Raw genomic sequence first — 14,720 nt, 5'->3', positions numbered from 1 at the left:
GTGGATTGGGCTATAAAGTGACTAATGTAATTCAATCTGCCCAGGAAACACATGACATCTTTCTTGTTCTTTGGTGGTGGTAATTCCTGAATAGCCTTGATTTTTGATGGGTCCAGTTCTATCCCCTTCCTGGTTATAATGAAGCCCAACAGTTTTCTAGTGGGGACTCCGAACACGCACTTTGGGGGTTTAACTTCAAACTGTACCTTTGCAGGCATTCGAAAATTTCCTCAAGTCGTCCAAGTTTTCCGAACCCTTTCGACACTTTATGATGACGTCATCCACATACACTTCGATCTCTTTATGAATCATGTCGTTAAAGAAGGTTGTCATGGCTCTCATATAGGTGGCGCCGGCATTCTTGAGACAGAACGGCATAACTCTATAACAGTAGACTCCCCAAGGTGTGTTGAAGGCTATCTTCTCTGCGTCTTCCTTATGCATCAAGATTTGGTGGTACCCAACTAAACAATCCACAAATGACTGCAGTTCATGCTTTGTGCAATTGTCGATGAGGATGTGGATATTTGGTAGAGGGAAATTGTCCTTTGCACTAGCTTTGTTGAGATCTCGGTAGTCCACACATATTCTAATATTTCCATCTTTCTTGGGTACTGGGACAATGTTTGCCAACCAGCTTGGATAATTAGTGACCCTTATTATATTCGCTTCTATCTGTTTGGTCACTTCTTCCTTTATCCTCAAACTTAAATCAGGTTTGAATTTTTTGGGTTTCTGCTTGACCGACGGTCTAGTAGGATCGGTGAGCAGTCGATGCGAGACTATGTCAGTACTTAATCCCGGCATGTAATCATAGGACCATGCGAATACATCGATGTACTGTCGGAGGAGCTCTATCGGTTTTTCCTTATGCTCAGCTTCTAGGTGAATGTTGATTCTAGTTTCTTTAACGTCTTCTTCACTTCCAAGATTGACCCCTTTTGTTTCTTCGAGGTTGGGATTTTTCTGTCTCTCCAACTGCTCGATTTCTTGTAGGAGATTGTCGGGCATCATACTCTTGTCATACTCCTCATAATCCGGGTTCTTGCGCTCAACAGTTTCGTTACATGTCATAATCGTGGAATGCGAGTTTTTAGAGGTTTGAATACTGAATATAAAAACTAAGTATAAATAAGCGATAAATAAAGTTTCAATATTCGAGAAAATGATTATTTTTATTTCATCAAAAAGGGAACATCGTAAGCGTTCACAAGAGGTAAATGACAAAAAGGTACAGACACGGTGCAGGCCTCAATTGACCGTGCGCTTTTCAATAGAAAACTTTTGCAATTCCATACAACCAAGACTCCTGGCGAACCAAAGATAGGATGGCAGTTAAATTCCACAGCTCTTCCCATGGTTCAGAATCCCTGATAATAGTTGTCTTGATGTCAGTCCCTTCACAACATTCTTCAATCATATTCAAAAATAGTTTTCCCATCCCTTCGATGATATCAACTTTGGGTACTGAACTCTGTCCCAGACTTGCAACATGCTCTAGCACAAAAACCCTTTTCCCGGAGCTAACGGTGTGAGTTTTAGCTTTCGGAGGCTGATATCCTATGACATGCCTTCCTTTCTGCCCATTACATTCAATTGGTTCTATGATTCCGTCCGACTTGGCTCCCAACTCTGTTCCTGGCCTATATCCATATTTCATCATCTCCCTCATAGCCATCTTGGATCTATACGGCGACTGCATTCCCAAATTTTGTTTAGTCTTTTCCATCTCAGTAGTCAGCATGATTTCCAGCGCATGGAAAGCCACTCCGTGTAGCACTTCAATGAATGGAACAGCATACTCCAGATAAGCGGAGTGACCCCACTCTCCATGAAGCACGATCTCCTGGCATCCCCACTTAAATTTCATGAATTAGTGCAAAGTGGATGGCATGGCCCATGCCATATGTATTCAGGGCCTGCCCAGCAACAAGTTGTAGGATAAGGAGATATCCATTACTTGAAACAATATGGGTAATTTGATCGGCCCGATCTGCAAGGCTAAATAAATTTCTCCAAAAACATCCTTTTGCAAACCATCAAAGGCTCTCACCCTGACATAGCTTTCCTTGACTTCCCTCAAATAAATACACAACTCCCACAGGGTATAGAGCGGACAAATATTGACTCCTGACCCGGGACACCACTTTGTCCCCGCATTTGACTATGATGTGAAGAGCCTTGTTGTGAGTTGCGCCTTCAACAGGAAGTTTGTCTCTTCTGAAAGTGATCATGTTTGCTTTGACCATTTTCCTAATTGTCACAGATAATGATTTGGTAATGGTGTCACTTGGTAAATTCACCCTAGTACCTTCAATAAGGCGTCTTTATGACTGTCGGAACTCATTAATAGGTCCATGATTGATATCTGTGCTGGAGTTTTTTTCAGTTGCTCCTCCATAGAATACTCTTTCCTTGACATTATTTTCCAAAACTCGACGGCTTCTAGGTATGTTATGTTCCTTCTTTGAATTTTCTCTCTCCCCGAGTTTCCTCAATTGACATCTTCAAGAGCGTAGCATCTCCCAGACCTAGTCATACCATAGGCTACAGCAGAGTCTGTCATTTTGGACTTTCCCTTTTATTGGTATATCCACGGGATGGTTTTGTATTCCCGACTTTCTTTGTCTCCTGTAGCAGCGGTAGGTTGCTGGGGATAAGTTTGAACCATCACTGTAGGCCTCGGTTGTACGGTAATCATTGGAACTCTTTCAGGAGGGATCCTAGCAACTTTTGTATTCCTATAGTGATAATTGTTCCCTTTAGGTGATACTCTTCATCCAATGTGATCATGTTAGCTCCCTGGTTTTGGTGATTTGGCAGTGGATTGTGATTTACATTGGGTGGTTCCGTAGTGCACCGAATGGATCCTCTCTTTATCAGGGTTTCAATCTCATTTTTAGCTTAAAACAATATTCAGTATCATGCCCAGGTACATTGGAATGGTACACGTATCTTTTAGTGACATCAAAATACCTGGAGGGATGTGCAAGAATCCTTCCTTTGATTGGGTATATCAATACTGCTCTTCTCAATCTCTCGAATAATTGGTCCAGAGGTTCAGCAATCGGGGTATAAGTTCTAGTACCCCTTTCTTCAAAGTTGGGACGAGGGCATAGTGCATAAGCAAGTCAGTTTTGGTGAGTAGTGGTTTGGACAAGAGCATATAGTTGTTGTGGGTTTTGGTTACTGTTGGCTCGAGGAGGGTTGTATTGTGGTTGAGGGTGGTAATATGGCAGGGTGTTATAGACTACAGTGTAAGTGGGTGGTGGTGTATAGTTGTTTAGGGAATGAGAAATGTTTCCACGATGTGAGTTGGGTTGGTAGTAAGGGACGCCTACTGAGACCTCCTCTTTATTCTTCTCTCCACTACCGATTGACCCTGACTAGATGGCCTTACTGGCTGCTTGCAGTGCTACCATGGATTGTACTTTACCAGATTTTATGCATTCTTCTAAGAAATCTCCCATCTTGACCAGCTCGGGGAATTTCTGTCCCATCATTTCCATCATCTTTTCAAAGTATATTCCCTCTTGGGCTCTAATGAAATACTTGGTTGATTCACTGTCATCCAATGGAGGTTGCGCCCTGGCGGCCTCAGACCTCCACCAGCATGCATATTCTTGGAATGACTCAGATGATTTTTTCTGTAGGTTCACCAGTGCGAACCGATCAGGACTGATCTCTGTATTGAATCGAAAATGATTCATTAAGTCCTCCGCCATATATTGCCAAGTTCTCTAATTCCGTGGATCCTATCGAGTATACCAGGTGAGTGCTTCTCCCATCAAACTTCTTATAACTACCTTCATCCTTAGCTTCTCGTTCCTCCCCACACCGACTTACTTGTCACAATATGCCCTCAAATGAGCGTGAGAATCACCCATCCCATTGAAGATATTGAATTTTGGGGGTTTATACCCTGCTGGCATATCCACATCTGGATGAATGCACAAATCCTCGTAATCCAAACTTTCACTTCCCCGGGAAACTTGGAGACTCTCATTTCCCTTTTCAACATTTGCAACTGCTCAGATATTGATTCTTCTTCCTTACGCCTGGCTTCCCTCTCCATATGAGTGAATTGGTCAATCTCATAAGGCACCCTGACCATGACAGGTGTTGTAAAGGTAGGTTCATAAATGGCATATATAGGGGGAACGTACTGTTCATGGGTGGTGACATGTGCCACAGGTATGTGTTGGCTGGTAGTAAAAGTAACCCCATCACGAGGAGGGGTATGAGTTGCATTGGTAGTAATAGGTAGGTTTTGTGGTGTCTGAGTGTATTGTGGTATGTAGGGAGTGTGGAATAGGGAGATTTTGTGGGTTAGCCGGGGTCAATAGAGGTATGACTTGAGTGGTAGGAGCTGAAGTTGGGGTGTTATGGTTTTGGCGTGATATGGACGGAAAGTGGTCAGGGAGTGCATCCAAAGAAGGGAATCGAGGTGGTTGAGGAAGTGTTGTCACGACCAGGTGCACTAGTTCCCTGATATGCTATACTTCTTCCCTTAAATACTCTATTTCATTGGCCATCCTGGCCACGTGTTCATCATTCCTGGTATCATCTTTTTCCCCCGATCGCCCCGGGATGTTGGCTATGACCAAATCATGTTTAGTTAGGTCTTCTGTGTCTGACATCTTTCCCTTTTACCTCAGATTGTATGGTGGCTCCGCCAGTTTTGGTTGATACAAACCAACTTTCTTTTCTTTTTGGGGATATTAATAAAGCAAAATAAAAATAAGAAGAAAGAAAAGAAAAGGAGCAAGAGTCAGTTTCTTCATTTATACAAGCAGGAAATCACACAGAGCAAATGATTCGTGCATTACAGCTAACGTGTTTTCTAGAATTTGTAGGGACCTCTCATTGCCGGAGGTAGGCCTAATTTGCAGATATTTGACAAACATTTAGACCTGACACGTTTAGATCCGAAGCAATTCATTTTCATTGATGATTTGGACTGATATAAGTGGGAACAAAGATTACATCACTATTTCATAAAACTACATAGGTCTGGGCAACTTGCCCTTTTGGAAAGTAAAGAGAGTACTGGGGATAAGAGGGTACAAAGTGAGAAAGAAAGGGAAATCAACCAACTCTAATAACTATCCCTGAGTCGTTTCCCATATCCTCCTCTTCTTCTGGCTCCTCTTCCAGATCCTCCTGCGGGTCTTCCTCAAACTCCTCCTAGTCATCATTGAATTCTGACTCCTCATCCGGATATTCTTCTGGCTCTTTGCTAGACTCTATATAGATGCACTCCATTACCCGATCATCATCTTCAGTAGGTGGCAACATGTGGTCAATGGATCTTGGGACTACTTGACGGTGCATTGAAGTGGTCACAAGGTAATATGGAAGGATCTAACGGTAAATCTACAAAGTAGCCACTGCATCCTCTAACCAAACTATACCCTCTCTACTTGGCTGGGCCAGCTCTTCCTCCTCGTTGATCCAGACATAATACTCAAGAGTACACCATGAGTTTTGACCCTCAGGCATTATGACCAGATCGTTCCACTCTTCTTGTAGGCTTCTTATCTTGGGAAATGGAATATGCCCGTTATACTCATCCTTTTATAGCGATGTCCTTGTCCACAGAGGCACATCTTGGATCATCCCAATCTGTCTGAGGACCCGTAGGGGTGATTATGGTTGAATACCTTCAAGTCCGATCAGCTCAATGAAGTATTTCTGAGGAGTCCTCAAAATTTCCATTCCACCTAATCAAGAGAGCTTCCAATTGATCCATTCTCCGCTCAGGTTGGTCAGCATTTCGATCCATTCTTCTTGCCCATGTCGGGAGACCCAATGTCTCATTCTTTCATTGTGGTTGCGGATCATATTGCTGCGCCCACGAAGTAGTCGATGGTGGCCTCGCGCTGGAAGAAATGTTCAGTTGCCCAGATCTTAAGCAACAAGTTATAACCTTTAAAGAAATCATATTCTTGTACATATGTTTACAAGGTCCTCAACATCTCAGCTAATACTACCGGCACCAAAGTAGCTTGAAGATTGCCACGGAAGGTCACCAGAACCACAGGTAACAAATTGATCTTGATACGACCACTTCTCTGCAGGAAGACCAATAGTCCCAATAGTGTCATTGAGAAAGTAATAGGCCTGAGACTCTCCCACGTCGCTTGGTCACATTTAAATTCCCTTGAATACCATTTGTAGCTTTCACGGTGCCCAAATCTGTCGAACAGATGGTCGAGACTCACCTATCCGTCCTCGTTACTTCTGAGACTCCTACTGTTGGCAAGGCCTAAGGCATCCAAGAACCGGTAACTGGGCATAGTAATTGGGAATATTGGCTTCCTTCCGTTGAATGGCACCTCCGTGAAACTTGTGAGTTCCTCCAATGTCGGTACTGACTCATAATCGGCAAATTTGAACATCACCTTAGCTGGATCCCAAAATTCTATCAACAGGCAAGTGAGCATCCTATCTGCTCAGATGTTCATCAATGCTGTTAATACCCCCAGGTGTGTCCGAACCTCATCTCTGTACTCCCGACGAATATTCTTCCACCACTGTTTCAGTTTATATGGTGCTCCCATTATCATGCTGATTCTCAGGGATGTTTCGGTTAATTTCCATTTTTCTAAGGTGGGTAAAAGAAAGATATTTGGGTAAGTGTTTGCTTCGGATCTTTAAGTGTCTTGTCAGGTTTGTTTGTCTTTCCACAGAAGTTATGTCATTGGGTCCATGACCCGTTGACATTAGGGTGGCTTTTCTAATTGTGTGTTGGTGCCAAGGACCGACTCACCTAAGGTTTATGTAGTATGACCTATTTTACTATAGTAGAGTGTTTCCTACTTGAATTGGACTAAAGGCTACTAAGGTCAAAACCTAAGTGTGTATCTCCAGCAGAGTCGCCATGTTGTTGCGTCTTATTTTGCACTAGTCAAAACAAGATTCAACTTGTGGTTTCTTTGTTGTTGATGAAGAGAGTCACCACCTAATATTTAAAGGTATACTAGGGCACCTATATAATTACTAAGTCGTGTTCCTTATAGGTTTGCAAACCGATAAGATTTTGGGTAAGGGTTCTTGTTCTTCTAAGGGGAAGGTGTTAGGCACCCCTTAAAATCTACATGAGGTAGCTCCATAAGACTTAGACAAATTTTAATGGATCCATTATTTATACTATGCTTAATTACTATTAAAAGCACGCCTTATTATATATATCTAAGGGAGGGTATCTAAAAAGGGATGTAAGACTTAAGAGGGATGTGAATTTAAAAAAGAGTCTTGAGACATGTTAAAAGAGTTTTGAAAGTGGTTTATATTTTGTAAGGCTTATAGAAAGAGGTTAAGTTATGAAAACAGCTGATTAACGGAGTGGGTATTTATATAACTTTAAAACATGTTTGTAAGAAAGTGAACCTAAATGTACCTTGATTTCTAAAATCTAAAGAGAGGCGGTCTTTTGAAAATGATAGTACTTCACTTTCTATAAAAAATATTATTTATCTCTTGATAGCAAAAGCTAGCAATTATTTTCTGATTTTTCTTGTTGAAAACGGGGCGCTGTTTTAACTAAATTCTGGACTTCAAAAATCCTTAAGAAGAGGCAAGGTGAGCGAGATCATAGAAATGAGAGGAGTAAATTATAGTTAGCGAGGTGAAGATTAATTACTAACTAATTCCTTTTAAATCCTATATTATTCAAATCTTGCCTATGTTTCATATAATATTCAAGCATGAAGATAAAGTGCGTGATCTAATATATGAATGTAAAATACATGATTACAAAATACGATAAAGCGACAAGGAAATAGGTAAAAGTAATGAAGTAGTAAACTAGATTAAGGAAGCAATAAATAATGACAAAGGAAATGAGGGAAAGAAGACTAGACTCTGGTGATTGGGCTTCAAGAAGGCAGGCCCAGGGATAGAGAGATACGGTTACACCTGACTCTGGACTCTCCAAAGAATGCGACGAGGATGGGACATGGTCCTGAGTTCCTTAGGAACTCAGTAGGCCCAAAGGAGTGTACATGCCCAAAAGAGAGAGACAGTCATTAGACACACACTTCATATATTCAACATATTCAATCATGTATGAAATATATACAAACAAACGATCGGAACAAGAAATTATCAATATTCAAATACTATGGGAAATTATATTAATGTGGCAGTTATACATGGCAAATAATTTTCATTAAAAACCTTTCATTGTCATTAAACACTAAACCCCTAAAGAAATAAAAATGTCAATGAATTAAGGGCTAAGAAGGAAGTTTTACTCAAGGTCGATGCCCCTTTTGAATCCCCGACACTTCAAATTTCCCAAGGGACTCAAGGCCCAGGGCAATGTTTGTGCCGGAGAGAGCAGCCCAACCTAGAGTTGAACTCCACTTCCAAATACCCTTAACCACTAACAACATATTTTTCTTATGGGTTTAAATGCCAATGAGGCACTTTCAATGTAAACTAAATGCTATAGTATCCCTTACCACTAAATATACTTTCCCTACTAATAGACTAACAAGCGAGCATACAGACTACATTTGATACCAAGTAAAGAATACATATCAGGTAAACCTAAAGGCCAGACATTCGAACACATATAGAAGAGAAACAGAAACATCAAAACATATTATTACAGTGTAACGACCTGACCGTTCGATTTACTTTTTAGAACCCCGTTCCCCTAAATAAGACTCCTCGTATGTGCATTTACTATTTTATGACTCGCGAGCATGGTTAGTTCAGATTTGGAAGGGTTCAGGTTGAAATCGGAACACTTAGTTCCTTAATATTAGCTTTAAAAGGTTAAGTTTGACTTGGGTCAACATTTCTATTAAACGACCTCGGAATTGGGATTTAATGGTCCCAATAGGTTTTAATGATGATTTTGGACTTGGGCGTATGTTCGGATCGGGTTTTGGATGACCCAGGAGTGTTTCGGCTCATAAAGTTGAAAGTTGGCACATTGAAGGTTTTAAAGTTCTTTAAATTTGGTTTAGAGTAGGTTTTTGGGTAATCGAGGTCCGTTTAGAATTTTGAGTTCTGGAATAGTTCCGTATGGTAATTTAAGACTTGCATGCAAAATTTGGTGTCACTCCGAGTAGTTTAAGTATGATTCGACGCGTTTGGAGTAAGTTGGAAGAATTTAAAGTTCATAAGTTGATTTTATTTGGTTTTCGGTTGTGATCCTTAGTTTTGATGTTGTTTTCCGCATTTCGAGAGTGCGAGTAAGTCTGTTTTATATTTAAAAACTTGTTGGTATGATTGGTCAAGGCCTCAGGGACCCCGTATAGGATTTCGAGGGTCGACGGAGCTTGTTTCCTCTTTGGAAAAGGGCTGCTGGTGCCTGGTATGTGATGCGTTCGCACCTGAGGTGGGAATGGCCGTAGGAGCGGCATCGCAGGTGTGGCACCTGGCTCGCAGAAGTAGAAAGGGAGGTAGTCAGCGAGGTCCGCAGAAGCGAACTCGCTTCTGCGATGAAAGGGGTCGCAGGTGCAAAGTGAGGCAGCCTAACATTGGTCGCAGGTGCGCGAGATGAGCTGCAGTTGCGGGCTCGCAGATGCGGGATTTGGCCACAGGTGCGGCTACTCATGGCTCGGGTGTGATCCTTAGATGCGGACTATTTACCGCTGAAGCGATCCCGCAGAGGCGGAGATTCTTCCGCATGTGCGCAGACTGCTGGGCAGAAGGGGTGCATTTATATCGGGATTTAGGCCATTTTGGCTCATTTGTTTCACTTTTTGGGCGATTTTGGAGCTTCTTTGAGAGGGATTTTCACTTAGCTATTGAAGGTAAGTAATTTGTATCCAATGTAAGTTAAATACATAGATTATGGGTAGATTTTAACATGAAATATTGTGAAAATTATGGGTTTAGGTAAAAACGTAGGTTTTGATAAAAATGGGATTTTACCACGAAAATGATTATGGAATTGGGTAAAAATTATATATTTGAGTTCGTGAGATTATGGGTAACAATTATCTTCAAAAATTTCCGGAATCCGGGCATGTGGTCCTGGGAGAGAATTTTAGGAATCTTCCAATTTGGGTTGGGTAATTACTCTAATAGTTAAATTGTGAACTTTTGAACATGTATTGATTAATTTATATAATATTTGACTAGTTTCGGATTGTTCGGCACCGAGTTGAGTCTTTAGAATGAATTTATGGGCCAGAATGTGAGCTTTGAGATAAAGTAAGTCTCTTGCCTAACCTTGTAAGAGGGAATTCACCTCATAGGTGATTTAAACTACTATTTGCTTCTAATTGTGGGGGCTACGTACGCACGAGCTGACGAAAGTCTTTGCGTAGCTACTAATTATGCTTATGTCCGAGTAGTTTAGGACCCAAATCATGAAATACTTGTAATGTTTGCACCCTACTTGTTAATTAAAGTGCATAAATTATATTGTAACTTGATAAAGAAATTGTAAAAGACCGAATTTTACTTACTTGAGTTTTAGCGGGTTACTTGACCGTTAATAAAAATTGTATTTCTTTGTGTATTAGCCTTGTAATAACTTTTAAATCAGATGTTCATAAAGTATCCTCTCTTCTCATGGAGCGGGTCGAACGCCTCGGCAGTAGAATAGATGCATCTATGGTTCGTGCCGCTCGACCCTCGATAGTGTACACATTATTCTGGATCAGGCCGTACGACCTCGACATAAATCGTGCGTGATAATACTCAGAGCCTAATTATACTTGATATTGTTTTTTGACTTGAGAGGTGAAAAATTATAAATGACAGAAAGTGACATGGAATTTTGCTTTTAGTGAAAGAATTATTTATCCACTTCTTGTTATTGAGTTATTATTATTATTTACATAACCCATGCTTATTTAGAATTTCTATATTTTATTGTTAGCCCATAGTAAGTGTCGATGTCGACCCCTCGTCACTACTTCTTCGAGGTTAGACTAGATACTTACTGGGTACATGTTATTTATGTACTCACGCTATACTTTTGCACTAACTGTGTAGAATCTGAGGCAGGTGCATCTGGCATTCATACCGGGGTGCACCTCCTTTACCCCGAGGCCTAGTGGTGAGCTACTTCCTGAGCCGTTCTGCAGCACCTAGAGTCTCTCTTTTGCATCTATTTTCTGTCTACTTTATTTCAAACAGTAGTTAGAGTTTTGTACATTCTATTAGTTGCTCATATACTTGTGGCATCAGGTCTTGGAACACCTACTAGTAGACTTTATGGTTTTGGAGTTTTAATTTCACTGCATTTGCTCACTCATTTGCCTTCGTTTTATTTTATTAAATTATCTACTCCTTAATTTCCTCAATAAATGGAATTTAATTTCTTGGAAACTTATTAATAAGAGCAATCACATGGTCAGTTCACTATTAGCTTGCCTAGCGGCGACGTTAGGCGTCACACGACCTATAGGAGAAATTGAGTCCTGACAACATGGTATCAGAGTACTAGGTTCACGTAGGTCTCACAAGTTATGAGCAGGCCTAATAGAGTCTTGTGGATCGGTACAGAGACGCCTGTACTTATCTTCGAAAGGCTATAAGGTGTTAGAAAACTACTCTTTCTTCATCTCCTATCGTGCAGTTGATGTTGTGCTAGGTATCTTTCTCTTATTCTCTCACAAATGGTGAGAACGCGCGCGGCAGATGTACCCGACCGTGGAGGAGTTGCTCCCCCTGTTGCTAGAGGCCGAGGGAGGGCTCCAGCTCGTGGTAAGGACGAGGGTGTCCCAAAGTTTCTCCAGTTATGCTACCAATCTAGTAGAGGATCTTATTATTGAGGAGCAAGGCAAGGTGCCTGCAGCGAAGCCAGCCCCAGCAGATTTTATGTCCGCGCCACGATTCCAAGAGATCATGGGCTGTATGTTGTGGTTCATGGATTCTATAACTCAAGCTGGTTTATTTCCAGCGGACCCAGCCATATCTCAGGCGAGAGGGGGAGCACAGACCCCTACCGCTCAGGATACAGGGCATGCAGCTGTCGTGTATCAGACCCCGGGCACACCACCTGTGGGCGGAGCCTAGCCAGTTGCAGTAGCTATACCTTAGCCCAGAACAGCTGCGGCCGGTGAGACGCAGAAGCTATTGGACAGATGGACCAGGCTACATCCTCCTATCTTTGGGGGTGAGAGGCATGAGGACCCCCAGGACTTTATAGATCGGTGCAGGGACACACTACACAACATGAGTGTCACGATCCAAAATCCATTAAAGGTCGTGATGGCGCCTAACACCTCTGTCAGGCAAGCCAACAATAATTGATTAACTTGATTACTCATTTTAGCATTTTGAAATCATAATTTTCCCTTCAATTAAATAATAAGAAATAAAATTACAGATTAAATGATAATATTTTCCCCAAATACACTAATGAGCACTCATAAGTACCCCAGAACCCGGTGTCACAAGTGCATGAGTATCAACTAGGAAAATAAAATAAAATACAGCATCTGTCCGGAATACAAATTAGACAGGAAAGATATAAGTAGCTCTGAAGGAGACTATGCTGGCTGTGGATCATAACATAGAATGCATCTCACCTAAGTCCCCGCATGAACCACGCCTCTGCGCCCACAAGCCCACTAAACATATATGTTCCTGCACAAAATGTGTAGCAAGTATAGTATGAGTACGTAAATCAATGCGTACCCAGTAAGTATCCGATCTAACTTCGAAGAAGTAGTGACGAGGGGTTGACTCCGACACTTATTATGGGCTATAAATAAAATACCGATGATATAATTAAGCATGTATTACATAGAACGGTTATAAGCTAAATATCATGAAATTAGTAAACAATTCTTTTGTTAATAAGAAATTTCCAAATTTATTTTTCATCATTTATCATTTTGTTTCTCAGGCCAATAAAGCAATATCAATTATTATAAATTCCAAAGCAACCAATTTAATCATGCGCAAATCATGTCGGGGTCGTACGGCCCGATCCAACATAAATATTTAAATTGTGCACTGCCGAGGGTCGAACGGCACGAACCATAGATGCATCTATCTGCTACTGAGGCGTTCGGCCCGCTCCACAAAAGAGAAAAATATATTTTAAACAACCAATTCAAGATTTATCAAGGAACAATTATTCAAAGAAATGCCAATTCTCATTAACGATCAAGTAAATAAAGTTTAACCTTTTTCAATTCCTTTACTAAGTTTCAATATGTTTTAAACAATTAAATTAACAAGTAGGTTGCAAACATCGCAAGTATAACATGATTTGGGTCCTAGACTACCCGGACATTAAGCATTATAGTAGCTACGCACGGACTCTCGTCACCTCGTGTGTACGTAGCCCCCACACATAGGAGCACATATTAAATCACTTCACCTATGGGGTTAATTCCCTCTTACAAGGTTAGAAAAGGAGACTTACCTCACTCCAAAATTCCATAACCGGCTCCCAAGCCCTTCCAATAACTCAAACTCATGCCCAACGCTCCAAAACTAGTCAATAAATGTCAAACCCATAAATATATACTCTAATACACATTATAATCCAATTTATAAAAATTCCCAACTCCGCTAGAAAAGTCGATAAAAATGACCCTCGGGCCCACATGCACGGATTCTAAAATTTTTCGAAGATAAACATTACCCATAACCCCACAATCTCAAATATATAATTTATTTTCAATTCCATGACCAAATTCGTGGTCAAAATCCAAGAATACCAATTTCTAGGGTTTTTTTTTCTACCAAAAATCCCAAAATTTCTACCAATTTCCATGCTTGAATCCATATAAAAACCATGTATTTAACTCAAAATAGGTGGGGATAACTTACCTTTCCATTGATGATAAAAACTTCCACTTGAACCTCTCCAAGAATAGTCCAAACCAAGAGAAAATAAAAGAAAATGGGCCAAATCCCGTTCTTAAATAAGCACATTGCCTGGCAACCTCTCGCAAATGTTGTCCCGTAGGTGCAGCTGAAATACCGCTTCTGAGGTCCTCCTTTAGGCCCCTCAAATTCGCATCTGCGTCCCCATACGCGCTTCTGCGCCTTCGCTTCTACGGCTCCACGTGCGCAGGTGCAGTCCTGCTTCTACGGAACTCGACCGCATCTGCGGTTCCAGCCTTCCCCAGCCATAACCGCTTCTGTGACCCTCTTGGCCGCTTTTGCTGCTCCGCACCTGCGGCCAAAACCTCGCAGGTGCGGTTACACTAGAAGACAGATGCTTCAGCTTTCCTTCCAAGTCCAAACTCAATCCGTTAACCATCCGGAATCCACCCGAGGCCCTCGGGACCTCAACCAACTATACCAACACGTCCCAAAACACATTACCAACTTAGTCGAGGCCTCAAATCACGCCAAACAACATCGAAACTACGAATCACCCTCCAATTCAAACCTAATAAACTTTGAAACTTCAAACTTCTACAATCGATGCCGAAACTTATCAAATCACGTCCGATTGACCTCGTATTTCGCACACAAGTCACATTCGACATTATGGACCTACTCCAACTTTCGGAATCGGAATCCGACCCCGATATCAAAAAGTCCACTCCCGATCAAACTTCCCAAAACCTTCAAATTTGAACTTTTGCCAAAAGACCACAAAATGACCTATGGACCTCCGAATCCGCATCCAGACGCGCTCCTAAGACCAGGATCACCATGCGGACTTCTTCCCAGACTCAAAATCCCAAACGGACATCGATAACATTAAAATACATTTCAACCCAAATTTATGAAATCCTTCCAAAATACCAACTTTCCACAATAGGTAACGAAACTCT

Source organism: Nicotiana tabacum, chromosome 12 (assembly GCF_000715075.1).
Source record: "Nicotiana tabacum cultivar K326 chromosome 12, ASM71507v2, whole genome shotgun sequence".
NCBI classification, from domain to species: domain Eukaryota; kingdom Viridiplantae; phylum Streptophyta; class Magnoliopsida; order Solanales; family Solanaceae; genus Nicotiana; species Nicotiana tabacum.
Note: the sequence above shows the minus strand (reverse complement) of the source record.